The sequence below is a fragment of the Anopheles darlingi genome, chromosome 3 (assembly GCF_943734745.1).
Source record: "Anopheles darlingi chromosome 3, idAnoDarlMG_H_01, whole genome shotgun sequence".
In the NCBI taxonomy this organism is placed as follows: Eukaryota; Metazoa; Arthropoda; class Insecta; order Diptera; family Culicidae; genus Anopheles; species Anopheles darlingi.
In genome coordinates, this window is record NC_064875.1 from 10,276,467 (window position 1) to 10,292,588 (window position 16,122).

The following is a 16,122-nucleotide window of genomic DNA, read 5'->3' on the forward strand; positions in this document are numbered from 1 at the left end:
TGTTAACTATGTAAAACAACCTGAATTGCTTAATTAATTATAGTGGTGGCAATTAATTTTAGGAGATCTCGACAAGGCTTCCAGGAAAATAATGACCGGATGAACTGATAAAAAATTCAAAAGGATCGGTTTTGTAATTTAAATGAAAACGTTGGTTGTTGTTTTCGGAAGATTCACAATGCTGAAAGGACGTGATTTCTCAAGCTGCTGTAACTTTTTTGGCTTTATTTAAAAAAAAACAGTATTGTTGAAGGTTTTTCCAATGAGGAAAAATATGAATAAAACATAAATAGCACAAAAACCGCCTCCTTAGGCAACCAGAGCATCATTCAAAATCAAATACAGTATCTTAATGGTAGGTCAGAAACCCCAAGAGAGCAAAGCGTTACATGACTAATAAATCATTTTGTACAAACCCGTAACAAGAGTAAGTTTAACTATTTAAATAAATTTACTTGTTCCAATTTAGCCAAACTTGCCTATGCTCTGCGCACCGCTGGGATATCCTGTCGTCGTTCCATCATTTAATTTTATTAGCTCTATATCCAAACCGAAACTTTGCAACGACTCGAACGATCGCACCGCCCGGGGGAGGGAATACGATGTGCACCAGGCTCGTTACAGGTGCAACCAAAATCGTGCCCCTCCTACACCATGGATAACCGGAAGCTCGATGATGATGGGCAAACTATGACGCCCTAACAAGATAATACCCCTGATAGCTAAGACAAACTGAGTGTAGCAAACTAGAAATAGACACACAGGAAGCTCGCCTCTCACTCCGCCTTCCAAAATTGTGGACTAAAACTTCGTGAAAAAAAAAACCACTGGAAACCACACTCCCTTGGAGCCATCTTTTCCCCCCTTTTTCGTACATGATAGCTAAAAGTTTGTGTAAAAGAAAAGTTTTCTTTCCCCTTTTGTCTTACAAACTACCTGCTAGGTGCTTCTCCATTTTCTAGCTAACAATATATGGCGTCTTCCAGGATGATGCTGATTTTAAATTATTTAGATTTTAATCAACCGTTCCGAGCTCTCCTCCCCCAGAGCTAATCCCCATACGAGCTGTTCAACCCATTACTACTATCATCGACACCGGGCACGCGGTAGTGTTCCAACGTCACGTTTTAGTACCTCGAGGGTTTCCGGGTGGGGATTGTGCTAGTCAAGCGAACAAGTTTTAATCGACATTAAATTTACAACTTTCTTCATATTAGTTTGGACTGTTAGCTGAAGCCCATCTACTTCGAAGTGAGCCCACGGTGTAGACTTGGACCCTTATCCCACGTGTTCGGTCTCCAAGGTCCGAACGTCAGCATGATGATGGATGAACATTCGCTTTTCTTGTAAAAATCTTAGACGAAGGTTCGACAGAGGCCTACGAAGCACCACAAACTTTGCCCTTCTCGGCGATGAGCTGGTAATTAGAAATTCATGGCCTCCGGACCAACGTAACGCCCGGTATTGGTTTGTCTTTGTGATGAAGTTTTCATAACGACATCTAACGTTGCTACGGTTGTCCGCTTCGGTGCGAAACGATGCGATATCTACCGGTCACAACAGACACACACACAAAGGGGCCACTACCTACTACCGCTACTTAGTTGTGTCATCTGCTGCTGAAAATCTTATTAACGCTCCAGGAACATGATGCCGAAGGAGGAGGAGGAAGTGGATGAGGAACCAACTGAATGCTGGCTGGCAAATTTGTATACCAAACATCATCAAGCACCAGGGCGGGAGTCCCCGGTCGAACACTCAATGGAAATCCATTAGAGAAGGCCTCGGAACCTCGGGCGCGTCAACGCAACGTCACAACGCAACAGTAGGCGACGCCTCTGAGCAGTAGGCCTGGCGAGTGAGATGAACAGAAGGCCTTGGCGGCCTATCTGTCCCGCTGGCCTGGAACACATGCGCGCTCGGTCGTCTGACACCGACCGCTGGGCCCTCTGGGCCATCTCGGCGACACATGATGATGACGACCACGACCACGACGACGATGAGGACGCCATTCACTATCCTTGGGGGTGATGGGTCCGGACGTCCTTTTCAAAAGAGCTTTCCTCGTGATTCACATTCAGCAAGACCCCGGGGCCCATTATCTAGCCAGCTACAGCCAGCAGGCCTGCCACTTCTATCTCGTGCCATCCAAGACGAGCGGTAGGTGTGCTGCTTGACACATACACACACACAACTACACGCTATTGGCGCCAACTGGCTGTGTCAAATCTGGCAAACACACCAAGCCCTCCACGGGAGGGGGGTAGGTGGAAGAAAGGTCACAGATTAAGTCCCCGGGACCGGGACTAATCTTTCCACCGGACAACTGGATGTAGCATTATCGTGTCGGGATCCCGGGGTGGCCGCTACACCGCCGCCTCCGGTAATCAACAGATCCGGAAATAAGCAGGAAAATTGATGACATCGTCCCCGTCTCCTATGGGTTGGACGCGAGCATTCACGAGAGATTCGCTGCCCGGGATGGCTGGACTGGACGGATGAATGGCGCTGGGCGAAATTGCTGACGAAATGGAGCTCAGGAGAGGAGAATGGGCCGAATAGTGACATTTGGTTAACTTGGAGGAAATAAGATATTCTATCGAAGGTCTTTACCTTTACGAAGATCTGTAGCTTCGTGGAAGAACTTCTCTAACCAGCAGTAACTAATTTTACTTCACAAGTTTTCGCAAATAATGTCCTTCATGCGAATAAACCCGTTAAACAGCTGTCACTGCGAAATGGGAAAGGACTCAGAACTGTCGAATGGCTGCCAGGTGGTTACTAGGACCTTTCTCTTGCCATCTCACCGGACGGTTACCCCGGGTGACGCCAAACGTCAAACCACAGTCCATTACATCCTTTGATCCGTAGCGCGCGCGCCCGTTGATTGACTGTCAACTGACCATTCCCCCGTAATGGATGACCGATTCCCCGGCATCGTTCCCTCCCCTCCCGGCAACCACAATTAGGTCACCGGACCTCTAGTCTAATTATGCGAAGGAATTGACGATTGCGCCTCGGTGGGGACGCCGCATTCCCGTTCTTCCCACACAAGCACGAAACACGGAGAACTGGCTCGTAACTGCCCGGTCATCGTCCAACCCCCTTTCGTACCATTTTGTGGTAAACGTGCGAATGGCAACGTGAGAGGTGTGGCACTGTATGTGCCACGCATTCCCCGGGCCACCTTGCCAGATGAAGTCCGGAAAGAAAGATTAGATCGAATGCGAGGCAAATCACGGTAATTGAATTACGCGCGGTTCACCTCCTCGGGCTACCCGAAGTCAAAGTTTGCGCAGTTCCTCGGTTACGAGAAACTGGGATTTACTTGTTTCTGGCATCGTTTGATTGAGGTAGGATCTTCATCTCACGCGACCAAATCGAGAATGTCAATCAACTCCGAGAACTCGAGGTTTCGATCGCACAAAAGGAGCGCTGGTTGGAGATGACTTTCCTTTTCTCTCTCTTTCTCTTTCTCTCCGGGAATAATTTAAAACATTTGCAGATGTCATCGTTAGTTACAACATTCCGTACGCCTCGGGCCTCAAACAACCAATGCTAATTGTTAATACACACGATCCGTGATTGACGATCCATTCGGTTCGATTTCAATTGCAAAAAAAAGGAATTGCGTCCTCCGCGCCCTGGTGCACTGGAATGCCGATTGAATTATACGATAGGACGATTCATCGCGGCCATTTCGGTCTCCTGTCATGGGCTGAACAAGATGGATGGCACCGTAGACACCTTTTGATATTGATATGACACGTGTAAATGCCCCGTGGACCTTCTTCTTCAGTCGCTGACTTCACCGTCGTCGCGACGATGTTGTTCTCGCGGGGATTGCATTAACAGGCCTTCAAACCGATCGCCGTGGTCGTGTGTGTGTGTTTGTGTGTAGGTTGTATATAAAGATGTTTCATAAATATTAATAAATGAATAGAACATCGACAGCAACAGCAGCAGCAGCAGAGACATTAAGGTGGTGCAGGAGGAGAACGGACCGTGTATCCGCTTCGTTGCCATGTTGTGGTCGTGGTTTGTTGTGCTCCGTTTTAAACCATTTTTTGTGTGCCTTCTTCAGGTTCTGTTCCTCAAGACATTGCGCGTTCGCTATCCCCAGATGCGGATGCGTCATTATTCCCACTGCATTTTATTGCAAAACGTTCTCTCTCTTTCCCTCTCTCTCTTGCTCTGTTACTCCGGTATGCAAATTGCAGCTCACGAGTCCTGTGTATGGCCATCATCCCTGACGCCGCCTTGTGGGCTCGTGCCACGATTTTCACACTTTCGTTGGCCGGTGTGACCTCCGCAGAAGAGGATGCAGGCTGGAATCGCAACCATCGGAGCACCATCGGAGTGGGACCATTTGCATATTTATTGTTCGATATGGTTCGCGTGTTAGTCCGCACGCCTCCTTCTTCGTTCGTCTTCGATGGTGGGGCTGGCGTCATCCGAAATGGCCATGTCGCGTGTGTGTGTTGTGCTTGGCGTTTAACAACTTAACGGCACCAACGGTGCGGACAGCGGAAAACATCGTTCGGAAACGTTCATTCACAGTTCACAGCCAGCCCTAGCCGGCAGCAACGCCGGGCACCGAGGTACTAATCACTGGGCACCACACCGATCCCGTAGGAAAAACTGCACTAGAAAGCGATTTTTCCGCTCGCACGCGTTCGTTCCGTTCGCGTGTTTTCGTCGATTGCGTCGATTCAAAATGCGAAATAAATAATCATTATTTATGGAACATGAAGTTCTCCACACCAGCAGCAAGAGAGAGAGCACCGAACCGGCCTCGTTGTAAGCTCGTACCAGCCCACACACACGCACGAAAGACCGGCCGGGAAGGCTTAGCTTAACCGAGACCGACGAGTTCGCGCCCCTCCCTCGCGGATGGCATAAAATAATCATAAAGTTGTGTCTCGAAGTGAAAACTAAATCGTTTACAATTTACAACCGCACCACGATCGCGACGACGGCGACGACGACGACGACGGCCATTACGGCGACGAGTATGACTCAATTAGAGCCTTGTGAGCTGCTGTACCGAGAGCCGAGAATGCAGCAAAACCGTACCACGGAACGGCGACCAGCCGCGTGGCTGGTGTGGTTGCGTTTGGAGAGCCCCGGATAATGATACAATTTATGGACCCCCGGCATCAGCCGAAATTGCCGAAAATAATCAACATTATCCGGAGCCGCGGTCGAACACGCTGCAGCTCATTAACATACTATGCGTGTGCATGTGCGTGTGTGTGCGTGCGTGTGGTGTGCGCTTTGCATAAATCAATTCGTCGGGTACTAAAGGCACAAAGGGCCGCAGATGCATTCTGCACGCATTGTTCGCAGTAGGCTGAGAGCTTGGATCGAGAGTGTTTTTTTTTGGAGGGGCGAAGCGGATCACCTTCCCTAGCAACCAGCATCCCAGCCAGCTCGGTCGGACGCAAGGATTCAAATGAAGCATTATTAAATATTTAAATACCTGCAGCAAAGAGACAATGGGACAATAAGTAGTAATATTCCAGCGAAAGGAATAAACGATAATAATGTGCCGATAAATCAACCAATTCGCGACATGAGATCCACTCCCCCTCCCCCCTAAAAGGCAGCTAATATTAACCAACCTGGCATACGGCACGAGCGCTGAACTGGTGGTAACTAATTTATGCTCCACCCTGAATGCCATCCACGGAATTGGCTCACTGGTGACATTTGATGCATGGGACCACTTTCGCCGCTGGCACGGAATGCGACCGCAGCACCCATTGCCGCCTCCGTCGTCGTGTGCTGACTGATTTATGCTGGCCCCTGTGGTCCGTCCGTGAAACCGAAAAATGTTTTCCGAAAATCTGCCCCATCGCTCGAAGGAGCCGAATGCAAACACATCCCTCGGAGCGGAACATTACGATAAAAGCTTATGCCGGTTCGATCACGTCCCAGCATAAAAAGTACTGTGGTCTCCGAGCACACCCGGAGTGGAATTCTGTATCGTTTGAAGCACACACACACCACACCTGGCCACGACCACCATCCACGAATTGCATTCGCTTCATTTTGCTCGAGGGCTCTGGCACTGGAGTTGGTGGATCCATTTTTCTTTTACCCATTTCCCATGGCCCGAGGGCCAGCTGGCCGGTGCAAGGCCAGTGCAGTGCTCACGTGTGCCAGATCGCCAGGATGCAAGACACACTCGACGCACGACCTGACTCACTCTCCCTGCCAGGGTTGGAAGAGTTACAGTTGAGCTTCCTCGAGGCGCGTGTTTCGCAATCCAAATTCGTTCTTCGTGCCCGTTCTGCTGGTGCCAGGTGAAAAATATGGCCAAGATTTGATAAGCAATTTATTCGCAAATGGGCTTCGCCGTCGCTCTTAAAGATCTACAATTCATTTTTCCTCTCCCAGAAAGCCACCACGAGGTTGCCATGAGGCAGGGAGAACGACACGACGACGTATCGACACTAATAATTCAATCGTTTTACGACCGTACGATGCGGTGCCTTTGGGGGTCCGAAACCGAGCCCGAACCGTTTGCTCCATTCTGCCAATTTGCCTTTCCTGTGACGACTTTCAAATCGATCTGAAAAACGCGTTCGTTGTGGCGTTTGCGAGAAGTTGCATCATAAATACATCATTACAGTGCGCAGAGTGACAATTTCATTTTTTTTCCCCTCAACCTCGGTACGGCATCCAATTCGTTGAACACATATCCGAATCTCGGAACCAAACACAGAAGAGAAGGTGAAAAATGACAATGTTGCGCTGTCCGGTCGATTATTGCTGCCACACACACTATCGGGCATGACATCCGGTGGAGTGGCAATGATGAATGGTTTGCCAGACCGGCTCCGAACGGTCCGGCGAATGAAGAAATCAAAATCATACGGGCAGCACCACATGTCAACCCAGTTTTCATCTTCGCCAGCCAGCGGCAGAAGAACTAGCAGATGGCAGAGGACGGCGTCCTTTTTTTGCGATTGAAAAACGTTTTTACAAATCAACTACAAATTGAACGTTTCTTCCCAAAAGTGCTTTACGCTGCTCGCAGAAACCACAACAGAATACGTGCAACGTTTTGTGTTGTGATGGAACACAGTCTGCGCCCGAGACTGAAGCTTCTTCATTCTCAAACGTTCGTCTGGTATCAAGAAGATCAAGTAAAAAACCATCAGAACAGATCGCACAGAAACAAGATGCAGTCGATGCTGCGCGAAATATGTTTCTACCCCCAGACACAGCAGGTGGTTTATCCCTGTAACGCGGTTATAACCGATTCAATGTCCGGATCTGTTTGTTTCGTTGCCGTTTTGCATGCCGTTCTTCTCGGCCAAATGCAACATGTTCAACAAATCGCATTCTAACCTACGCGCAAACGAACGCCTTGGCAGGCAAATAATGACTCCGGTCCGGGCCCCTTCCCCTTACGCCTTTTGGGCGATGTTCTCATTTTGTGTAACATCGAAACTGGAGCTTGTTGCTTCCGAAGGGCCGTACGGCCCCTTAGTGACCGATGCTGTAGCCGGGACTCTTTCTCGCTGAAACAACGCTGCTCCCTTTTTCGGTTCCAACGAGACCGCCGCCTCCAACGCACCGGGCAAGATTGATGGTTTGGCAAAGCTCTCGGCCCAGCGCCAGCGGAGTACGGTGCCCGTACGGTTTTTGTGCGGGCGGGAATAGTATGGTGCCAAAGATTTATGCTCCCCTTTCGCTTCAGCGTTTTGAGACGATGTAGCGGGCCGATTAAAATAATTGCATTCATTAAACTCGCAACCGGTCCCGGACTGATGCAAGTCGTCGAAGAAGAGACCTCCCGAAAAGCGGGACAGGATTAGCAAAATAAAAAAAAACAAATCCGGCACCGGAGGAGAATGACGAGCGAACGGAACCGATTCCATCATTCTTTCTTCTGCCACGCGATGGAACGATCGCGAAAGAATGCGCCGGTTAAGGGGTGGAGGGATTGAACAGGTTTTCCACCGGAGCTGCGAGATGCATCTTCTCATGAGGAAGGCGCACATGAGATAAAGTTATTAACTTCGTAAACCCCGCCACGGCGACCCCAAACGAACGACACTCGCGAAAGAAAACGCCAAATTGACGCCAGTCAGGCGAAGGGGCCAGCGCCAGCAAACGATCGTATGATTAATTTATGGTAGGTAATTGAATTTCCTACATCTTACGGGAAGGAATTACGACAATTTGCGTGCCCAACCCACGCCGAACCACGGTCGGGTGTGGGGGAAACCGATCCATCTTGCGGTCGTAGTGTTTTGCGCGGTTGCGGTTTTCTTAATTGTTTTCCTGCACATCTCCCGGCACCCGGTTACACTCGAGGGTGGGGGAAGGGTGGCCTTAGCGCAGAAGGAGGTAAAAATGTAAGCAGCGAAGAAAAAACAACCAAATGGACAGAAAGCCAAACCACCAAACCGACTCGTCTTGGCGTTTCTGGCATGCCCAGCAACGTTTGCGATGAACCGAGGCCGCCGATGTTGTCGCAGCGATTAATCATACGCACATCGGTTATTTATTGAGTCCCCGGTGGTTGCTCAGGTGGGCGGATATCGGTCCCCTGGTCCGGAGGACCACGGGATTGTCTCAACATGCGGCTTCTTGGGTATCCGCCATGTACGGCCATTGCCGGTAAGGAAGTGATCGCGAAGGTCCTCACTATCGAATGATATGCTTATGAGTCGATTGAGTTGGTTTAAAAGTTCGATCGGAGTAGCATTTGGTTAGTGGCATCAGGGATTTATATACTAAATAGTTTAATTTAAACACTTCAAGTCGGAGAAAAAAGCTAAACAGGATGAAAAAGATAATTTTAGTAGAAGTATCAGAATTATAAAACGAAATAGATGAATACATATGATAGGAGCCTTTGAATGATATACCAATCGATAAAATGGAAAACAAAGCAGGAAAAAATAGGAAAGGATATTGAAATTTGATTGAATTGAAATTAAAAAAAACACAGAACTAGATCAATAAACATAAAAAGAGAGTAAAATAAACAGAAAAACACAGTAATCAAAGCGAAATAACAAAACAAACGGCCACAAAGCACAGCCAATCCGAAACTAGTATGAAACAAATGCAAATGAGTTAATAAATAATGCCTGTAACTTAAATAGGTTCATCAAACTCAAGCACAAGTTCATTAATTATCCATAAAACAAACCCTTTTAACCCTAAAACACACACAATGCACACATATGAAAGCATCATAAACTGATGCCATTGACTAAAGTTATATTGTCTTTTTCATCATAACCCTTCCCGACTGGCCTGTCGTGACAATCCAACCGAGCGCTCGAACCAGCTCGCCAACTGTTGTGGCCTTTCGAGTGAGCAAACGCAACGTTTGCAGGAAGCGAGGCCCAGGCAGGTTGGTTCCCGACGACCACGACGACGACGACGACGACGACGGCGAAGACGATGAACCAGCCGAAAACCTTCACAATAATTGTCAATCATCTATTTTTAATGAAGTCGTTTATGTTTATGCGCAGCGCAAGTAAAATATTAATGAAGTTCTATTCTTTTCGCTCGCCGCTTCTTCGCTGCACGCTACAAGCCGCCAGCGACAGAACGGAACGGAACGGGGCTGCCCGGGGTGGAAAAGGTCCCCGGTTCTTCGGTTCGGTTGCAGCGTTTGATGTGCTACAGGGCCAACGTCGAGTCGCTCGTCTTCTCGCGGCGGTGGCGGTGGCGGCGGCTTGTGTGTACGCTTTTTTATGACCACTTTTGCCGCCCGGGGACCCATTCCGGGGTGAAGCCCCCGGCACCCCAACGCAACTGACTGCGTCAAAGCGTGTCCGCAACATAGTTTCCGCGGGCCCTCTGTGCGTCAGTGACACGACAGCGCACAGCAGCAACACCAACCCCAACACTGGTATTGATGGTATGGGCAGGTTGTGTTTTCTCTACTTTTCGGCAGTTGTTGCCGTTCGTGTTCCTAATTCCCGATTTTATGATCGATGATCGAGCGCGCGCGCGCCCATCGCTTGACACAGAGAGAGCGAGAGTGAGAAAAAAATATGCTCGCATCTTTCAAAGTGACACAACGAAAGAAGAGGAAACTGACGCTGATTTACACCACACGGAGGAAGAAGAAGGTGTGTCCATAAGCTGGTTCGGTGGTACAGCGTGTGTCATCTCGGGGTTTTTTGGGACCTAGCGCGCAACGGAGGCGACTCCGGACTAATTGGGTTTAAATTGGATCAGTAAATCATGTGCAAGTGCACACGCACGGACCCGCGATGTTTGAATTATGTGATGCTGCTGTTCCGTTTTATGGACACGCGACATCATCACTGGACATGGACTTATGTCGTGGAGCGTTCCGTTTGGAGCGAAGTATTCTGAGAAACGATTGCGCGAAGCAGTTCCTCGATGCACTGGTGGATGATCATGAATCAAGACGAGAGGCTAAAAGACTAAGCCGGGATCGTGCCATTTGCTCCCGAACGCGGCTTAATAAATAGTGCGACATTACAGAAGGGAAGCTACATTAAAGCCATCACGTGTGTCTCCAAATTGGTATGATTTATGCTGGCAGGGCTCGTGGTGGACTTACACCTTCAAGGAGAAACGAATGCAAACAACAACACAATCGCAGGGCGCCTCGTGTCTGTTGGCTGTGTTGCGGAAGTTCTCTTAATTTAATCGAAACTTAATCAGAACGTAAATGGACCCTTCCCGGACACAAATCGAACGCGCTCCCTCCTTGTTGCATTCTTCCGACATTCCAACTACGAACGGTACACGGTACGTACCTTTCCCTTCGCAACCATGGCATCGATTGTGCCATTTATCACGGCTTCAATTACCTAGAATAAGCGCGTTGAGACTGTGGATTTTAATTAACATCGGTACGCCAGTTCCCGATGGAAGGTTTCCGACGGAAGACCAGGAAGAGAAGATTTCGGAAGACTTCTTCCCTTGCCTTAGGCACCATGATCTAAGTAGCCATAGAAAGGCAGTATCCAGGCAGACGATTGAATGGAACTGAGTACTCAACGATTCTATTCGCCAGCAGCAACAGCAGCAGGACATCCGTCGAGATCTAATGTACCGGGATACTAATGGTCAGAGCCCGGACCAAAGAGGAAAAGGCTACTTCACAGGACACGTTTCAACAAATCGTGTTCCTCCATCAGTTCTGCTCTGGATAGCAATACACCTGTTGTGTCCCGGGGCATCACAAGGTGGTTCTACGACATCGTACGACAATCCAATAAAATTATCTCACCATAATAAATTAGCCCAGATAAATTGCTTCTCCATCCGAGACCGAGCAACCGATACCATCCTGACGACGACGACGACGACCGAGGCCATGAGTGCAATGAGCCGCAACATTAACTCCTGGCTGCTAGCTAGCTCGTGGTCCGGTGCGTCCGGTGGCCAATACGCCAATCGAAGGCAAACAAATCGATCCGATTTGAATTGAGAAGCGGGAAAGTTTTAAAATAGGATTTTCAATTGATTAATCTTATCGCCTTGACATTATATCCGCTAGCTGGTCTCTCTCTCTCTCACTCTCTCTGCAATTGATCAAGTGATCGAACGGGAAGTAGCGGGCCACGTAGCAGGAAGGAAGTGGCTACAAAAGTTACCATTCCCGATACCTTCCGGTGTTTGCTCGCTACGGAAACCGAGAACCGAGAGTTTCCCCAGCACCATCATCATCATCATCATCAGCAGCACCATCCTGATAGTAGAGGAGCCAAACGACTAGGCGCCTAAGGATCAACTTTCGTTCGGACCACCACCACCACCACCACCATCGAACAGGGAACAAAACCGAACCGGAATGATTTATGCTCTGCGGTCAGAAAGTAATGCTATGATAATTTTTCCATCTCCCGGCCACCGGTAGCCGGAAAACGGAGGAGTTCCGACGTTGAACTCGGTGGAGGCCCGAGAATCGGTTCCGGTTTTGCGGTGTACCCCCCTCCAGGGGGTGTGTGTGGGATCGGTGGTACAGCAGATGGACTGGCTAGCAGAATGTGGAAACAATTGCATAATTGTACGATGATTAAAGTTTGGACCCCGGCACCGGTTGCCGGAATCGGATTAGGAAACCGGTGGAGAATAATACCTGGAACCCACCACATATGTTCGTATGGGTGTTTTCCCCGAGTTCCGAAGCGCCGGTTGCGAATAGCCAAAGTTTATCCATTTGTTTGTTTGCGATAAGTTTTATAACGAATTGCATTTTCCAGCAAAAGGTCAAGATGCAATTTCAACCATAACGCAGTCACATGTGTGCGTGTGTGAGAGTTATGCTTCAATATCTGAATTCGAAAAAGCATCTTGTTTAAAAGTTGTAGAAGCACAACCTGAATTTTCCTGGAGCAAATGCATTTTCCTGAAGCTGAAGCAACTAAAAATATCTTGCTGCAACCGTCGAGTCCCTGGGGTATAGAAATTCAATTACAATTCATCCCAACATACCATAAATGACACGAACGAGAAGATCAAAATTCATTACCAAAACCCGAAAACCTTCTCCAATTCCCATGAAAACTGCAGCATCCCGGTAGGGGATAACGGTGCGCCACGTAACTTCCGATACAAGATCCACTCAAGCACACCAATAAATATCAATATCAAGCATATTGGATAACAAGCCATTAGTCCCCTCTTCACCTAGCCAATAAAGTAACGAATCCCTTTCGATCCCGAAAAGAAAAAGGGACCGTTCTTCGTAGCCCTGCACTCCGGGTCGGTCGGTGCCGGCGATACATCATCACAGAAAGCCGCACACACTACCCCAGGAGGGACGGACCGACGGTTAATGCTACCCGCAATGGTAACCGCAAAACAGGCGGCTATACGGTGGCGGCACTGCTGCTGTTGCTGCTGCACCGACGCAGTATACCGTTCGGTTGTACATGCAAATCCTACCGTTGGAACCAGGAAGTTGACAAAGAATATAAGGAAAAGAATGAGGGAAGGCAGGAGAGAAAGAGAGAAAGTATGAAAGGTTGGAAAAAACTATGTATAATTATAATAAATAACCTCAACATGCACTTATGGTGCAATATCGTCCTTTTCGCCAGCTAGTAAGTTGCCTTACCTCGAGTGCTCCAGTACCGAGCACTACCCTGCGACCTGAAGGAGGACAAAGGAAAGGTAGATGGAAAGTTTTCACCCCCCCCCCCCCCCCATTACAACCCCCTTGTTGGAAAACTCTCGTAACAAGCCTTCTTGCCCGTCCCCGGACACCGGGCGTCACTGGAACTGCCTTTTGGTGCCACTGTACTTCAAGGGAAGTGGTCCCTGCCAGACCGACCACCGACCTCCGACTCCGAAACTCCGGTCCAGCCTCACCGGAGCGTCCAAACCGCGCGTCATGGACTCGGGACAACGGTAGAACCATAAAGGGAACAGCCCCAGTCGCAGCAGAGGATTCTTGCCGGAAGTTGGCTTCGGAAGGTGCCGAATGGTGTCGATTTCGGGCCAGTTTTATTTCCTGGTCTAGTCCGTGGTCCCCGTTTGGAACGAGCGGAGGGGACTAAGGGTAAAACTTTGCCAGCGCAAAACTCAGTAGTAGTGGGACCACCACCTCCCAAGAGTTTTATAGTTGGAGTAGTTGGACCCTCAGGCGGACCAACGGGAAGGGGGAATAGTTTGACCGGACGGAATAGGAACTGGCCGAACGAACTGGCGAAGTGCCCTCCGGGGGATGCTGGAAGTTCTTTTAGTGCACCAACTGCCAACGCCACTGGGGAGCGTGGAGCGAGATAGAGCGAAGAAGTTCATCAAATTTGGTGCCATTCTTTTGGCCTTGAGGCACCATTGTAGAAGCGTATGCAAAGTGAGGTTCCCTGCAAGGCCCTGCGAGTGCTTCTGCTTTGCGGAGCATCTATAGCGCACCAACACCTTTCCGGTTGGCTAGCTCTTTTTTAGTTTGAAAATGCATTAAGGAATGTTTCCTGCTCCAAAAAACACACCATGGAACTGCACTCGAAAGCATCCTCCAGACTTAATCCATTGGTTTATGCGGCTCAGTGCGGGCTAGACCGAGAGAGCATCCATAAAACCCATGTTGACGTTGTAAAGAGACTTGAAATTTTCTTTAATGAAAATGCTCCCTTTTATACCGGATTAATAATGAAAGGCGGGCATCCAGACCAGACCAGACGAGTTTGATTGCCTCACGGCCGCTTCCGCAAAGTCTGCAGCTCGGGAACTTACCGAGAATGTCACGAGACTTGAGGTTAAGTGATGCTAAGGCCATCAAACCAGCATCGCAACGTTCTTCCAAAACTCAAAAGCAGCTCCTAACAATGCCTTCACCTACACCTCGTTGCCCGACAACTTACAACTCCACATCAATCCATGTGCGCGCTGATGCTCGTGATGCTGCAAGATGTGCAGTTACCAGGTTTTCTCCAGGTTCGTTCCAGACGAACAACAACAACATCCACGACTTGTTTCGACCGGGCTGTACATGCTCACGAAGTGAGTGAAGTGCGCCAGACGACGATGTACGACATGCATGGCTGATGTCTAACCTCGTGTCGTCAATTTTCCATGTCGCATGTTCTCGACGCTCACACCGCGCGGTGCGCATTTTGTACCAGAGATTCGTGCTCGTGAGTTTAAAAACTGTCCCCACCACCACCAGCATCGTTGGGTGTCTGGCGTCTGATGTCTGGTGGCGTAATTGTGTTGCTTTTGGCGAGACAAAAGTTACCACTTAAGATGGTACAACCCCGCCAGGAAGGAGCGGTCCTCGCTTCGATGTCACAGGAATGTCAATTTCAATTTGCATTGAAAAATTGTAACATGCCACTTGGCATGGTGGCACCTCGGTACCGTGTGATGTTCGACAGTCATGCAGCATAACGAGGAGTATTGATGGGCCCCGAGGGTGGTTGGTCTAGAATTTTAATCTTGCTAGGGTGTGTATCTGGACAGCAACGAGGCTTATGATTTTTCACACTCATATAGAACATGTTGAACCTTGTAACACGAGTGAACAAACATTTAACATCAAAAAGGAAACTTCAAGAAACTACAATCCGATTTGAAAGTTCACCTCACCATCCCGACACAAACTACAGGGGAAACATTTCTCGCAAAAGTGTGTGTGTGTAGAAAACGAGCATAAAACTCAACAATTCGCTCGCTTCGATAAATTACAGCTCCATTGAAGGGCGTGCAATGGCCGGCTAACGGAAAAGTTCGTTCAAAGCACAACATTTCTTGGGCGCGCCCGCACGCGACAAGCAGCGGCCAATCCGCACACAATCCATCGTCGATTGAGGAAAAGTTATGCCGCCATTCCTGCCACCGCCTGGGAGCCCAGCAGGGAACGAGGAAATTTCTCATTTTCACCGGTCACATTGAGTTCCGTTCTGTGCGAAAGTCAACGCAGCGTGTTTCTTGGGAGGAAAAATTGTGGCGGAAAAAAACAGTTCCAGCTCCAGCTACGGTTGCTACGCTCTATCCATTGCGTAGGACTCTCTGATTGAAGGGAAGGCGGGCTCACGCCGCGCACCGCAAAGCTCCTTCCGGTTCCACACATTTTCCGGTTTCTAGTTTTCATTTCAAAGTTTGGTCGCGAAAATGAAAAGAAAAACTCCGCACAACATCGCACAGGGCAGTGCGCTAGGTGGTAGAAAGCCCCAGCTGGATGGCCGAATTTCGGTGTTCGTTTTCGCACAAAATGGTGGTGGTAGTTTCAGGTAATTTACTGCGATCGGTAAGGAGAACACCTGTCAGCACCAGATTACCCGGCACCGTACCGGCCCGGTGTCGCTAAATGCCCTTTAGCTCTGCAAGGAAATTCATCTTGAGCGCGGCTTTATTTTCCCTTTTTTCCTCTTATTTTTTTTCGATTTAACTTTTTAACTCCAGTCAAACCGGTTGACCTAAAGCGGTGGATTGTTGGCGAGCAAAGAACACGAGCTTCGTGAAAGATGCGAAGAAGCCAAGAAGCTATGCATTTAAATAGCAGGTCACAAGAGGTCTCCATCGAGAATTGTATAGTTGGTAGTTGCATTTACTTTGACTGCGATCCAACTACACAAGATTTATGTGGACCACCATTGGATGCATTGCAGTGCTTTATGCTCGCAAAAGGGCTCGAGCTTTTGGAGTAAGTTATTG